Source organism: Microcaecilia unicolor, chromosome 2, assembly GCF_901765095.1.
Source record: "Microcaecilia unicolor chromosome 2, aMicUni1.1, whole genome shotgun sequence".
Lineage (NCBI taxonomy): Eukaryota > Metazoa > Chordata > Amphibia > Gymnophiona > Siphonopidae > Microcaecilia > Microcaecilia unicolor.
This window is the reverse complement of record NC_044032.1, coordinates 562,909,339-562,924,081: the sequence shown is the minus strand read 5'-3', so window position 1 is coordinate 562,924,081 and position 14,743 is coordinate 562,909,339. Positions and strand designations below refer to the sequence as shown.

At 49.6% G+C, this 14,743-nt stretch overlaps 1 protein-coding gene and 1 pseudogene across 1 annotated transcript in view; both read right to left on the bottom strand.

Annotated features, from left to right (window-relative positions):
• The window catches only part of TUSC3 (tumor suppressor candidate 3), a 180,313-nt gene that overhangs the window by 143,158 nt on the left and 22,412 nt on the right, over positions 1-14,743 (bottom strand). The gene's annotated exons all lie outside the window — the stretch shown is intronic.
• Positions 11,818-11,969, bottom strand: LOC115463896 (annotated as a pseudogene).

The window sequence follows — 14,743 nt, the reverse complement described above, 5'->3', positions numbered from 1 at the left end:
TCCTTGAACCATAAAATGTTTGTTCCTCAATGTTCCCCCCTCTGCCCTGCCCCATCCCCTCCTTGGCGTCCCCGCCTCCCCCCTTGCCTTGCAGCACCCATGTGTTCTACTTCCGTCCCTCCTTCTCCCTGTCGTACCTCCTTCCCCTTACTCTCGGACCTCCTGGGCACCTAAGGTGCTCGACTTCCGTGTCTCCGATCAGGGACGCCCTTTAACAAATGTGTCGCAAATTATGTAACCGTGTGCCCCCCCTTTGTACAACATAACTTTTATAACAGCATTAACCGCTTTAACCTAAGCAGAGATATTTAACTCTATCCCAGCATAAGATTTTTTCATCTCTTCTACTACTCTTCCCGTATTTACTCAGGATTCCCATCTCACCAACACAGTCTACTTGTTTTTAGACGGACTCGGTCTTTCTCTCTCCATTTGGTCTGCAAACGCCTGGGCCGCCTCCACAGTCTCACAGAACTTCACTGCTCCATTGTGCTGGACCCGTAATTTCACTGGATACAATAGGCCAAAACGGATTTGCAGTTTATGCAGTCTCCCACAGACTTGTGAATATTGCTTACGCTGGAGAGAGACTTTAGTGGAATAATCCTGAAAACACAGTATCTTGTGACCCTCTATCTCGAGAGATGCTCCTTTCCTGAGCGCTGTAAAGATCTCTATTTTGTGGTGGTAGTGTAGCAGCCGCGCTATGACTACCCTCGGCCGTTCATTAGGGGCTTTCCTGGGACCCGATGTGCCCGCTCTATTTTAAGGAGGCCTGCTGTGCTTGCAGTGGGCAGTAGCTTAGCTAACCAGGATTCCAAATATTCTCTCAGATCACCATCCTTTATAGATTCTGGTATTCCTACTAGTCTGATGTTATTCCGTCGAGAACAGTTTTCTAAATCATCTACTTCATCTTCCAAAACTGCTATTTTTCTTGTAAGGTCTACTATGGTTGTGGAAGATTCCTGCGTCGATGTTTCCACTTCTCCTAGCCGCTGCTGGACATCCTGAAAGTCTTTTGTAAAAGTTGTAAACCGGTGATCCATGCCATCCAGCTTGTCAATTATTTGTTGCAGTTGGTGATTCATGGTGTCTTCCACCGCCACCTTAACCTCCATCACAATTTCCGAGGCCCATGCGAAACTTACCGACGGTGACGGTGACAGTGAGCTTTTCTCCGCCATCTTGGAGCCTCCTCCTTTGGATTTTTCTGGCTCTTTTTTGGATCCATAGGTCGCCATACACAGTATAGTAAAGTAGCACTTTTGAGATGGCTTTTTTCGGTGTCTAGGAACTTCCCAAGCTCTGCTGCTTCTGCAGTAAAGTATAAGACAAGTTCTGCACCACTAGTGTAGCCTACCTGCTGGGATTTTAAGTGCTGTACTTCACCCACAGTTATTCCTCGGCTAAATTTAGATTAGTTGAAGAAGGGTGCCCCTGTCTCTTTAAATATCCATGCTGTACTCTCGAAACCAAATTGCCTTTCTTGCAGCCGAGCTTTTGTTATTCCTTAAATGTTCTGACCCTGCTGCACCAGCTCTGAGCTCTGGTTACAACGGATTACATAATTTATGCTGCTGTTTATCCACTCTGTTAGTTCCTCCAACCCCCACTTTCAGTTTTGCTTGCTAAGGCAACAGCTCTCTCGTTATTCCCCCCCCCCCCCCCCCCCGTCCTGGATTCACCCTTGTTCTTTATGGAACTCACTCTGTCAGCAGGCTGGAACTGTTTTCGGTCTGATCTTAGCTTCTGACCAGAGAGTGCTCTTCGTTCCAGTGTCTCTTCGGTGCTGGCCTTTCGCCTCGTGGTATGGGGGAGGGGTAGATCGCTGCTGCCGATTCTCCTCACTCTGCTTTCGCCGCTGCTTTGTTTCCGGGGGTCGGATCTCCTTCTCGATTACCTCCCCGCGGTTTTCCTCTAACTATGCTGTGGTGGGGAAGGTAACATCGGTTTTCTTCAGAGTTCACGATCGTGACTGTGCGGAGCTCAGCTTACAGTGGCCATCTTGGCCAGCAGCTCCGCCGGAAGTCCCAGCAACAATCGTTAAAACAGCCTACACACGAGCCAAGTATAGTAAACGCAATCATCTACTATTGGACAACCAGACCCGAGAAGGAAGCAATGACGATTTTCAGACTTTTATTCTAAAATTTACACGAGGAGAGGAAGTGGTAGGTGACATCGTGAGAAAAAACTGGAATATTATGCAATGCCACCTGTATTCATGAAGAAAAGTCTACGCACAGCCTACTCACGAGGAAGGAATCTGAAGGAAAGATTAAGCTCTGCAGTTTTGAAAATGGGAGTAGGGGCTAGAGAGCCCAATGGTCATTATAAATGTGGCAAATGTAGCACATGCACCATTACTCGAGAAGGCAACAATTTCATAAATCCAGTTGATTCAAGAGTGTACTCAATTAGATCCTCCACAAATTTCGATTCTGACCATGTGGTTTACATAATGCAGTGCTCCTGCAACAAACTATATGTAGGGAAAACCACGAGGAAGTTACATGTTCAGTTATTAGAACACAAATCCTGCTTAAATAAATTACAGTTGGGGGTCCCCCCTGGTAGCACACTGTAGAAGGTAAAATTATGTATAATCATACCTGATAATTTTCTTTCCATTAATCATAGCTGATCAATCCATAGACTGGTGGGTTGTGTCCATCTACCAGCAGGTGGAGATAGAGAGCAAACTTTTGCCTCCCTATATGTGGTCATGTGCTGCCGGAAACTCCTCAGTATGTCGATATCAAAGCTCCATCCGCAGGACTCAGCACTTAGAGAATTACACCCACGAAGGGACACTCTGCCCAGCTCACCACCGCCGAAACGGGGGAGGGGAATTAACCCAGCTCATCCCCACACAAGTGGGGGAGGGGAATCCGTCCAGCTCATCCCCGCGGAGCGGGGGAGGGACACCACACCCGCCGATGCGGGGGGATCTGGCTTATCCTGCAACCGCAACCGCGGGAGGAGCTGACTGACCCTAACACCGCCGAAGCGGGAGGGGTACAAAGCTGCCCTACAGCCGCACGAAGCGGGAGGGAGTGCCGGCAGAATTTTAAGTCTCAATCCAGCCCCGTAAAACGGAGGGGAGAGGAATGCAGCAGCTCACTGTAACACAAACTCGTCTTAACTCTTGAAGAATCCAAGTGAAAAAACTTGAACACGAAGTCTTTCTGAAGTAACTGAAGACTAAACTTGAACCTGAAATGCAACCAGAATAAAAACAGTACAGATATCTGGGAGGGGCTATGGATTGATCAGCTATGATTAATGGAAAGAAAATTATCAGGTATGATTATACATAATTTTACCTTCCATATCATCAAGCTGATCAATCCATAGACTGGTGGGATGTACCGAAGCAGTACTCACCCAGGGCGGGACATTGAAATCCCTGACCTCAACACTGAAGCTCCAAACCGGGCCTCCGCCCGTGCAGCCACAGTCAAACGGTAATGCTTGGAGAATGTATGAGCCGAAGCCCAAGTTGCCGCCTTGCATATCTCTTCCAAGGAGACGGATCCGGCCTCTGCCATCGAGGCCGCCTGAGCTCTCGTGGAGTGAGCCTTCAGCTGGATAGGCGGCACCTTCCCCGCGGCCACATAAGCCGCTGCAATGGCTTCCTTGACCCATCTTGCCACTGTAGGCTTAGCAGCCTGCAGACCCTTACGAGGACCTGCAAACAGGACAAACAGATGATCCGATTTCCGGAAATCATTGGTCACTTCCAAGTATCTGATGATGACTCGTCTCACATCCAGATATTTAAGAGCAGAGTACTCCTCTGGGTAGTCCTCCCTACGAAAGGAAGGGAGACAGAGCTGCTGAATCACATAGAAGCGAGAAACAATCTTGGGCAGGAAGGAAGGCACTGTGCGAATAGTCACTCCTGCCTCAGTGAACTGCAGAAAAGGCTCTCGACATGAGAGCGCCTGGAGCTCGGAAACTCTTCTGGCTGAAGTGATAGCCACCAAAAAGACTGCTTTCAACGTCAGGTCTTTCAGAGATGCCCTCGACAAGGGTTCAAAAGGCGGCTTCTGCAATGCTCTTAGTACCAGGTTGAGATTCCACGCAGGCACCACTGAGTGCAGAGGAGGGCGCAGGTGATTAACTCCCTTGAGAAAGCGCACCACATCTGGCTGTGAAGCCAGGGAAGCACCCTTCAGGCGGCCCCTGAAGCAAGCCAGAGCCGCTACCTGGACTTTAAGGGAACTGAGCGACAGGCCTTTCTCCAGACCTTCTTGCAGGAACGCCAACACTGAAGAAATTGGAGCAGTGAAGGGAGAAAGAGAGCCTGCTTCACACCACGCTGCAAAGATACGCCAAACCCTGGCGTAAGCAGTAGAAGTAGAGCGCTTCCTCGCTCTCAGCATAGTGGCGATGACCTTGTCTGAGAAGCCCTTCTTCCTCAGACGCTGCCGCTCAATAGCCAGGCCGTAAGACCAAAGGGGGAGGGATCCTCCATCACCACGGCCCTGTTCCACTGGCAGTCGCAGAGGATCGTCCACTGAGAGCCTGATCAAGTCCGTATACCAGGGACGCCTGGGCCAATCCGGACCCACCAGGATTACCCTGCCGGGATGCTTTGCCACCCGGTCTAGCACCCTGCCCAACATGGGCCAGGGCGGGAACACATAGAGGAGCTCTTGTGTCGGCCACTGTTGGAGAAGAGCATCTACTCCCAGGGATCGAGGGTCCCGTCCTCTGCTGAAGAAGCGCGGCACTTGGCAATTGGCCGATGACGCCATCAGATCTAGGCTCGGCTGGCCCCAGCGCTTCGTGATGTCCAAGAACGCCTGAGCAGATAGCTGCCACTCTCCGGGCTCCAAAGTATGGCGACTGAGAAAGTCCGCCTTGACATTCATGACTCCGGCAATGTGGGCCGCTGAAAGCTGCTCCAGGTTCGCTTCCGCCCACTGGCAAAGATACATAGCCTCCTTGGCTAGAGGGGCGCTCTTGGTACCTCCCTGGCGGTTGACATAGGCCACAGCCGTGGCATTGTCCGACAGGACCCGTACAGGCTTCCACACCAGTACCGGGATGAACTCCAAAAGCGCCAACCGAATGGCTCTGAGTTCCAGGAGGTTGATAACCCACTTTGCCTCTGCAGGAGACCAGAGCCCCTGCGCTGTCCTTCCCAAGCAGTGGGCTACCCAGCCCGACAAAGAGGCGTCCGTCGTGACGACAATCCACTCTGGGGTCACCAGAGGCATTCCCGCAGACAATTTGTCTGTCTGCATCCACCAGCTCAGCGCCTTGCGCACTGCTGGGTCCAAGGGAAGTCGCACAGCATAATCCTCCGACATCGGAGTCCAGCGCTGCAGCAAGGAGTGTTGAAGTGGTCTCATATGAGCCCTGGCCCAGGGCACTACTTCCATCGTGGCCGTCATAGAGCCCAACAGCTGCACATAGTCCCAAGCCCGAAGAGGAGAGGCTCCCAGGAACTGGTCCACCTGAGCCTGAAGTTTGACAATCCGATTGTCTGGCAGGAACACTCTGCCCACTTGGGTGTCGAATCGAACTCCCAGGTACTCCAGGGACTGAGTCGGATGCAGCTGGCTCTTCTCCCAGTTGATGATCCATCCCAGGGAGCTCAAAAGAGCAACTACCCGGTCCACAGCTTTGCCGCACTCTGCATAAGAGGGGGCTCGGATCAACCAGTCGTCCAGATAAGGATGGACTTGTATCCCTTCCTTTCGTAGGAAGGCCGCGATGACCACCATTACTTTGGAAAAGGTCCGCGGAGCAGTAGCCAACCCGAATGGGAGGGCTCTGAACTGGAAGTGTCGTCCCAGGACTGCAAAACGCAGGAAGCGTTGATGAGGAGGCCAGATGGGAATATGCAGGTACGCTTCCTTGATGTCCAAGGAAGCCAAGAACTCTCCTGCCTTCACTGCCGCTATAACAGAGCGGAGAGTCTCCATGCGAAAGTGCCGCACTTTCAAGGCCCGATTGACCCCTTTGAGGTCGAGGATAGGCCGGACAGAACCTCTTTTCTTTGGTACCACAAAGTAAATGGAGTAACGTCCCTTGCCAAGCTGACTTTCTGGCACAGGAACGACCGCGCCCAGGCGGATCAGATTGTCCAAGGTCTGCTGCACTGCCACAGCTTTGACCGGAGACTTGCAGGGAGAGAGTACAAACCCGTCTTTTAAGGGTCGGCAGAACTCTAGCTTGTAGCCGTCTCTGATGACTTCCAGCACCCACGCGTCTGAAGTTATTGTGGTCCACTCGCCCAGAAACGAGGACAGCCGTCCTCCAATCTGCACTGGGGCGTGGACCAAGGCCCCGTCATTGGGTACGAGACCCTGGGGGAGGACCGGAGGAAGCACCTCCGGGACGGCGGTCTCTGCGAAAAGAATGCTGCTTGGGGGAGAAATTCCTCTTGAAGGAAGAGGGGGCAGAGGAACCCGACTTGCCCGGGCGGTACCGACGGGCTTCCTGCAACCGTCCTCTGGAGGTACCGGGACGAGTACTAGCCCGAGCCCTGACCTCTGGTAATTTCTTGCCCTTAGACGTGCCGAGATCGGTCACGATTTTGTCCAGCTCGACCCCAAAGAGCAGCTTGCCTTTAAAAGGCAACCTAGCCAGGCGGGATTTAGAGGCGTGGTCAGCAGACCAATGTTTCAGCCAAAGCCACCGCCACGCAGAGATTGTCTGAGCCATGCCTTTCGCTGAGGCCCTCAAGACATCATACAGCAAGTCTGCCAAATAGGCTAAGCCCGATTCCAGGGCCGGCCAATCAGCCCTCAAGGAATGATCTGAGGGGGAAGCCCGCTGCACCATAGTCAGGCACGCCCTGGCCACATAGGAGCCGCAAACTGAGGCCTGCAAACTTAAAGCAGCCGCCTCAAAGGACGACCTTAAGGCCGCCTCCAATCTTCTGTCTTGGGCGTCCTTTAGGGCCGTGCCACCTTCCACCGGCAACGCCGTTTTCTTAGTAACCGCAGTGATTAAAGAATCCACGGTAGGCCACAGATTGGCCTCACGTTCACTCACAGCCAAAGGATAGAGGCGGGACATAGCCCTAGCCACTTTAAGGCTCGCTTCTGGGACATCCCATTGAGCCGAAATTAAGGTGTGCATGGCATCATGCACGTGGAAGGTTCTAGGCGGGCGCTTCGTCCCCAGCATAATGGCAGAGCCAACAGGGGCTGAGGGAGAGACGTCCTCCGGAGAGGAAATCTTCAAAGTGTCCATGGCCTGTAACAACAGGTTGGGCAAATCCTCTGGGCTAAAAAGCCGCGCTGCAGAGGGGTCATCCGCTCCATCCGAGCGGGGATCCGGCTCCTCCAAGGAATCCGCAAAGGACCGTTGGGAGACCTCAGACACGCTGCCCTCATCTACATCGGAGGAGACAAATTCCTCCAAGGCCTGGGAATCAACCCGAGGGCGTTTACCTCTGGGAACCTCAACCTCTTTACCAGACGAGGGAGCAGGGGCAGCGTTGTGCATGAGGAAGGCCTGATGCAGCAGCAAAACAAACTCGGGGGAGAAACCCCCCAGACTGTGCACTTCCGCAGCCTGGGCAACAGCCCTAGACGCACCCTCAACCGGCGCTCGCAACAGCGGGGGAGAGACATGCTGCGCATCCAAAATGGCGTCCAGCGCGAAACTCCGCGAAGGAGCCGCGCGGGAAGAACGGCTCTTAACTTTAGCCGCTTCTGTGCCGTCGCCCAAATTAAGGGCGTTCATGGCATTAATGTCTCCAACCTCAAGGGCGGCCCAAGAAGAAGCCGTCCGAGCCGCGTGGCCGGCCAAGATGGCGGAGGCGAGGAGCGGGGGATGGGCGTTTATGGCGGGAAAAACCGCCACGCCGGAGGAAGGACCGGGACATTCATCGGTCACGAAACTGTCAGCCAACAAGGGCGAATCAGGCTTTAAGACCCCCGCATCCCCTCTAGAAGCGCTCAAGCGACCCTTTGCGCCCTCGCCCTCCGACGCCATATGCCACGAGGAGAAGAATCGGGGAACCCCCTGCCCGCTATAAAAAGGTAAAAATTACCTGCTGTCCGCTCCGAGTTGTAACGACCTGGTGTCCCAGTGAGTAGCTGCAATAGACGCTTAAATAAACGTCGAAATAAACGCCTTTAAGGACGTTCAAAATTTTTTTTTTTTTTTTTTTTTTAACGGAGCCAGCGGGAGGGGGGAGAAAAGGAGGGACCTGGCACCACCAGGTTTGCACTTGCTCAAAAGAGCCCTCAACCCCAGGCACTCAACAAAACCTAAAAATTAGGCTTGGAGGCCTAGCCAGAGCTGCTGCTGTGTGTGACCACCACCTGCTGAGATAGAGAACATACTCAGGAGGAGTTTCCGGCAGCACATGACCACATATAGGGAGGCAAAAGTTTGCGCTCTATCTCCACCTGCTGGTAGATGGACACAACCCACCAGTCTATGGATTGATCAGCTTGATGATATGGAACTACAAAATATGTATTTTCCCAGTTTAGTTGCTTTGCGATTGATCAGGTGAAAATCAATGAAAGAGGAGGCAATAGAACTAAACGCCTTTTGCAACTAGAACAACAGTGGATTTTTCGGTTAAGGTCTTTAGAACCTAATGGTCTTAACACTATGATTCAGTGGGTCATGTTTTTTTTAGGATTGGCCCTTTAACAAGTTAGGCAACAGTGGCCCTTTAAATAATGTCGTGTACACACAGACCAATAGAACTTCGTGAATGCAAGGATTGCATTAATGTGCGTTGATATAAGCTGTCACCATCTTTAGATCAGCTGCCAGAATAATCAACGCTGGGAAACGAGTAGTGTGCCTACAAGCTGATACATCAAAAAGGAAAATATTTGAGAAATGTGTTTGGCTGTTTTTCATTGACGGTTTTCTGCTCCACAGATTTTCAGCACAAGTGCGAGGGCAGTTCCTTGAAAAAGCTAACAAGGCGAAACGGGACCCCGTCGGAACGATTGAAAATTGAGATAAGTGCTTGTTGCCTTAAGAATGATTCATATGAAGTATGAACTCAGGAGGTTTTTTGCCAATGAAGATTTCACACCGTAGACTAGAATAAAACAAACTCGAGTCCGGGGCTACAGAGGCTTTTTCCTCCATAACAAAAAAGGAAAAGAAAATTATTGTCACGCTGTTTTGACCACTATTTGACATTAGCACATAGCCATTAATTGAAAAAAAAACAAAACAGAAGACTGGCCATTTTACTGCTGTGGTAAAAATGGCCATAGCATGCAGGAAAAATCCACATAAGCACACACTAAGATCACTTTCTACCAACAGCTTAGTAAAAGGATCCCTAAAAAAAAAAAATCACAGATCAATATTCAAAAGCACTTATTCAATGTGGAGAGTAATTTTATAAGAGGGCACTAACATACTTCCATTTTAGGGTATTTTAGTCATTTACACACATATGTGGCCATGTATACATGTAAATGACCTTGGCGAAACACTTGCAAAGAGACTTAGGAAAGCCACAAGTGGGTGTGCGAACTCCAGCTTGTAGCCATCTCAGATGACTTTCAAGACCCATTCATCGGACGTTACCCTGGTCCACGCCCCCAGAAAGAGAAACAGTCATCCCCCGATGACTGGCAGGGGATGGACCAGGGCCCCATCATTGGGAAGTTCTGGCCACTGGCTGATTTCTAGATCCCGAGACTGCGGCTCGGTGGTCACTGCGAAAGGACTGTGGCCTCTGGGAAAAGCGGGTCTTCTGAAAGGAGGCTCCACGGCCAGAGTAGTAATGCCGTATGTCCCTAAACCTATTCCGGGGTACTCCTGCCCTCAACGGTCTAGACTTGTCCTCTGGGAGGCGCTGGCCTTTGGAGTCACCCAGGGCTTTAACAATCTTCTTGAGATCCTCGTTGAAAAGCAGCTTCCCCCTGAAAGGCAACCTCACCAGACACGATTTCGATGCTACGTCCGCTGCCCAATGCCACAACCGAATCCACCGGTGCAATGTGACTGTGAGAGAAACCCCTTTTGCAGATTCTCTCAAAAGGTCATAAAGAAGATCCGCAAGGTTTGCCAGACCAGATTCCAGTGCCAGCAGAAAATTGATCAGCTCCTCCGAGGAGACCTTCTGAACCCACGAGAGACACGCCTGCGCCACATAGGACCCACAAACAGAAGCTTGAAGGCTGAGCTCTGCTATTTCAAAAGAAAGCTTAAGGGAGGACTCTAACTTGCGATCCTGAGGATCCTTAAGTGCTGTCACCGGGAGAGTGGTCTTTTTTGTGACCACTGTAATCAACTAATCCACAGTGGGTAAATTAAGGGACTCCAAATCCATCACTGGGAAAGCATAAAGGCGACACATCACCTTAGCCACCTTGAGCCCACTGTCCGATGTATCTCATTCAGCCGAAATAAGGACCTTCATAGAGTCATGAACGTGAAAAGATCTAGGTGGGCATTTAGTGCCAGACATAATTGAGGAAGAAGGAGCCAGACCCGAAGAGGCCTTCAGGGGGGAAATGTCCAAACTTTCTAGTGCCCGCACAATAAGGGAGGGAAGTTCCTCCCTAGGGAACAGGCGTGCCACAGTGGGGTCATCGCCGTCCTCTAGAGGCATATTAGCTTCCTCTGTGAAGTCCACAGACCCTGAAGGAGAACGCTCAGACAAAATTGATTCATCTAAGTCCGAGTTCTCTTCCAAAAACATCGACCCGGGGACACTTAGGCAGTAAGGACTGCAAAGCTGAAGAAGAAGGACCCTGCCCAAGGCCGTCTCCAGAGGACCCCCTGAGTGCTTTAGAAGGAAGGAATTACGCATGAGTAAAACAAATTCTGGAGAAAACTGCTCAGCCGCCACTTCATAAACCTCAGCCGAGACACCACCCCCTGCTGGGATCAGGTCTTGCCGAAGAAAGCTCCGCTGTCGGCTGCTCGAGTGCCACGTGCGGGACCGGACGCATCTGAAGAGAAAAAATGGCGCCTGCCGGCACACGCAACACCACCTGCACTGAGGCTCCCGACAACAAGTTCCCCAGCGCATCGGCACCACCGCCTGCCTATGGGGAGTCCCAATTCTAAACACATCATTAATCAACAATGTAAAATCAATAAAGAGTCACAAAAGAGACAACCAAAAATTGCCAATGATTGCAATGTTTCAAGCCCTCACAGCTGTATATTGTATAAGCTAACTAAAGGCCTGTTTTCTACTCACCTCACGTAAAGTCACACACTTCAAAGTTCTAGTGACAAATTTGTCCGTCATTTCCAATCACAACTGTTTATATATAAAAATACAGCCACAACTAAAAAACAATCGGAGAAACAAAACACGGTAATATCAACTCAAATGCAAAAACTGAAATGCAAAATTCTGCATTTTGCAGTTCAATATGCAAATTACTTGTTTCCAATCAGTAATATATCCAATTCTAAAAATATCATTTCTCAACAATGTAAAATCAATGAACAGTCTCAAAAGAGACCAGTGGCGTTCCGACCCTAGCTGACACCCGGGGCAGATTGCCGATGCGCCCCCCCCCCCCCCGGCGAAATGACACCTCTTCCCCCCCCCCCCCCCCAGCAAAATGACACCCCCCCCCCCCCGGGTGCATGCCGCTGGGGGGGGGGGGTGCCGTGGCGCAAGTCTTTTGCCCCGTCTCCGAGAAAGTTCGCAATTCGCACGTGTTCACTGCTCCCTCTGAGTCTGCCCCGGAACAGGAAGTAATCTGTTCCGGGGCAGACTCAGAGGGAGTAGTGAACACATGCGAATTGCGAACTTTCTCGGACTGAGACAGGGCAACAGGCACGCGGTGCGGCACCCCCCCAGCAGCATGCACCCAGGGCGGACCGCCCCCCCCCCCCCCCCTTGGCATGCCACTGAAAGAGACTATCAAAAATTTCCAAGAATTGCTGTTTCAAGCCATCATGGCTGGATATTGGTAAAAGTTTGCAACTAGCAATAACCATGCCTCGGTTAAACCGCATTGGCTATGATAATGCTTCTGCGCAAAACTAAAGGCCTCTTTTCTCCTCTCCTCACGTAAAGTCACACAATTCAATGTTGTAATGGCCAATGTGTCCGTCATTTCCGAACACATCTGTTTATATATCTTCACATAAAAATATAGCCACAACTAAAAAAACAATTGCAGAAACAAAACACAGCAATATCAACTCAAATGCATAATTCAAAATGTTAAAATCTGAATTTTGCAATCAAATACGTAAATAATTCATATTTCCAATCAGTAATCTACCCAATTCTAAAAATATCATTTGTCAACAATGCAAAATCAATGAACAGTCTGTATAGTCCCCTCTGTCCCCTGTCAGGAGAGGACACTTCAGCACTAGGGGCTGGAAATAAGAGAGACAATTAGACTTAGATATATAGGTGCAACCAGTAAAAATCTTTATTGGTATCTCACTAAGCCAATACAAAATAATTGTTCTCTCTGCTCAGCCCATGTCTCTTAGTTATCACATACAGTGGGGGAAATAAGTATTTGATCCCTTGCTGATTTTGTAAGTTTGCCCACTGACAAAGACATGAGCAGCCCATAATTGAAGGGTAGGTTATTGGTAACAGTGAGAGATAGCACATCACAAATTAAATCCGGAAAATCACATTGTGGAAAGTATATGAATTTATTTGCATTCTGCAGAGGGAAATAAGTATTTGATCCCCCACCAACCAGTAAGAGATCTGGCCCCTACAGACCAGGTAGATGCTCCAAATCAACTCGTTACCTGCATGACAGACAGCTGTCGGCAATGGTCACCTGTATGAAAGACACCTGTCCACAGACTCAGTGAATCAGTCAGACTCTAACCTCTACAAAATGGCCAAGAGCAAGGAGCTGTCTAAGGATGTCAGGGACAAGATCATACACCTGCACAAGGCTGGAATGGGCTACAAAACCATCAGTAAGACGCTGGGCGAGAAGGAGACAACTGTTGGTGCCATAGTAAGAAAATGGAAGAAGTACAAAATGACTGTCAAACGACAAAGATCTGGGGCTCCACGCAAAATCTCACCTCGTGGGGTATCCTTGATCATGAGGAAGGTTAGAAATCAGCCTACAACTACAAGGGGGGAACTTGTCAATGATCTCAAGGCAGCTGGGACCACTGTCACCACGAAAACCATTGGTAACACATTACGACATAACGGATTGCAATCCTGCAGTGCCCGCAAGGTCCCCCTGCTCCGGAAGGCACATGTGACGGCCCGTCTGAAGTTTGCCAGTGAACACCTGGATGATGCCGAGAGTGATTGGGAGAAGGTGCTGTGGTCAGATGAGACAAAAATTGAGCTCTTTGGCATGAACTCAACTCGCCGTGTTTGGAGGAAGAGAAATGCTGCCTATGACCCAAAGAACACCGTCCCCACTGTCAAGCATGGAGGTGGAAATGTTATGTTTTGGGGGTGTTTCTCTGCTAAGGGCACAGGACTACTTCACCGCATCAATGGGAGAATGGATGGGGCCATGTACCGTACAATTCTGAGTGACAACCTCCTTCCCTCCGCCAGGGCCTTAAAAATGGGTCGTGGCTGGGTCTTCCAGCACGACAATGACCCAAAACATACAGCCAAGGCAACAAAGGAGTGGCTCAGGAAGAAGCACATTAGGGTCATGGAGTGGCCTAGCCAGTCACCAGACCTTAATCCCATTGAAAACTTATGGAGGGAGCTGAAGCTGCGAGTTGCCAAGCGACAGCCCAGAACTCTTAATGATTTAGAGATGATCTGCAAAGAGGAGTGGACCAAAATTCCTCCTGACATGTGTGCAAACCTCATCATCAACTACAGAAGACGTCTGACCGCTGTGCTTGCCAACAAGGGTTTTGCCACCAAGTATTAGGTCTTGTTTGCCAGAGGGATTAAATACTTATTTCCCTCTGCAGAATGCAAATAAATTCATATACTTTCCACAATGTGATTTTCCGGATTTAATTTGTGATGTGCTATCTCTCACTGTTACCAATAACCTACCCTTCAATTATGGGCTGCTCATGTCTTTGTCAGTGGGCAAACTTACAAAATCAGCAAGGGATCAAATACTTATTTCCCCCACTGTATAAACTGTTGTAAGTTTCGTTTCTCCTAAATCATGTGATTTCTCCTAAACTAACTTGTGATCATATATGGATTTTCCTGTAATATTCTGTTATTTTTTATAAGTATACATATATGGCAATTTCCTACATTATATCATCCACTCCTCTTGCATGTACACTTTGTGGCAATTGGCTAATTCCTTATCAGTACAGCGTGCTCACAGCGTGCAAATAACCATGTAACAAGCTAGCAGATATTATAAAACACCTGGAGGCATATTTTCAAAGCACTTTGGGAGGCTAAGTTCCATAGGTTTCTATGGAACTTTGGGAGGCTAAGTGCTTTGAAAATGAGCCTCCTGGTGTCCTTCCTCTCTAAACACATATTTCTGTTGGAACATCTTAGGCTCGCAGAGCCCTCAGTCTCTCATCACCACCAAGGTTATATCCATATGTTTCTGCCATACATGGACTACATAGCCTCAGTCCCTTCCAAGTGTCACCTTGACATGTAACATGTACTTTCCATTTCCTGAGAAAGCACTGAACTTACATGCAGCTGCAGGAATAAACTATAAATATGCTTAAGACAGGAAGGCTAGGAAAACTGAGAGCCAGCAGGGCCATCTTACAGGCCTAGTACCATATAACAGGTCTAGTATAGGAAGGAATATACATTTCCATCTTGAAAGGTCAAAAGGGCTTAGAGCCTGTGGCCTTCAACACA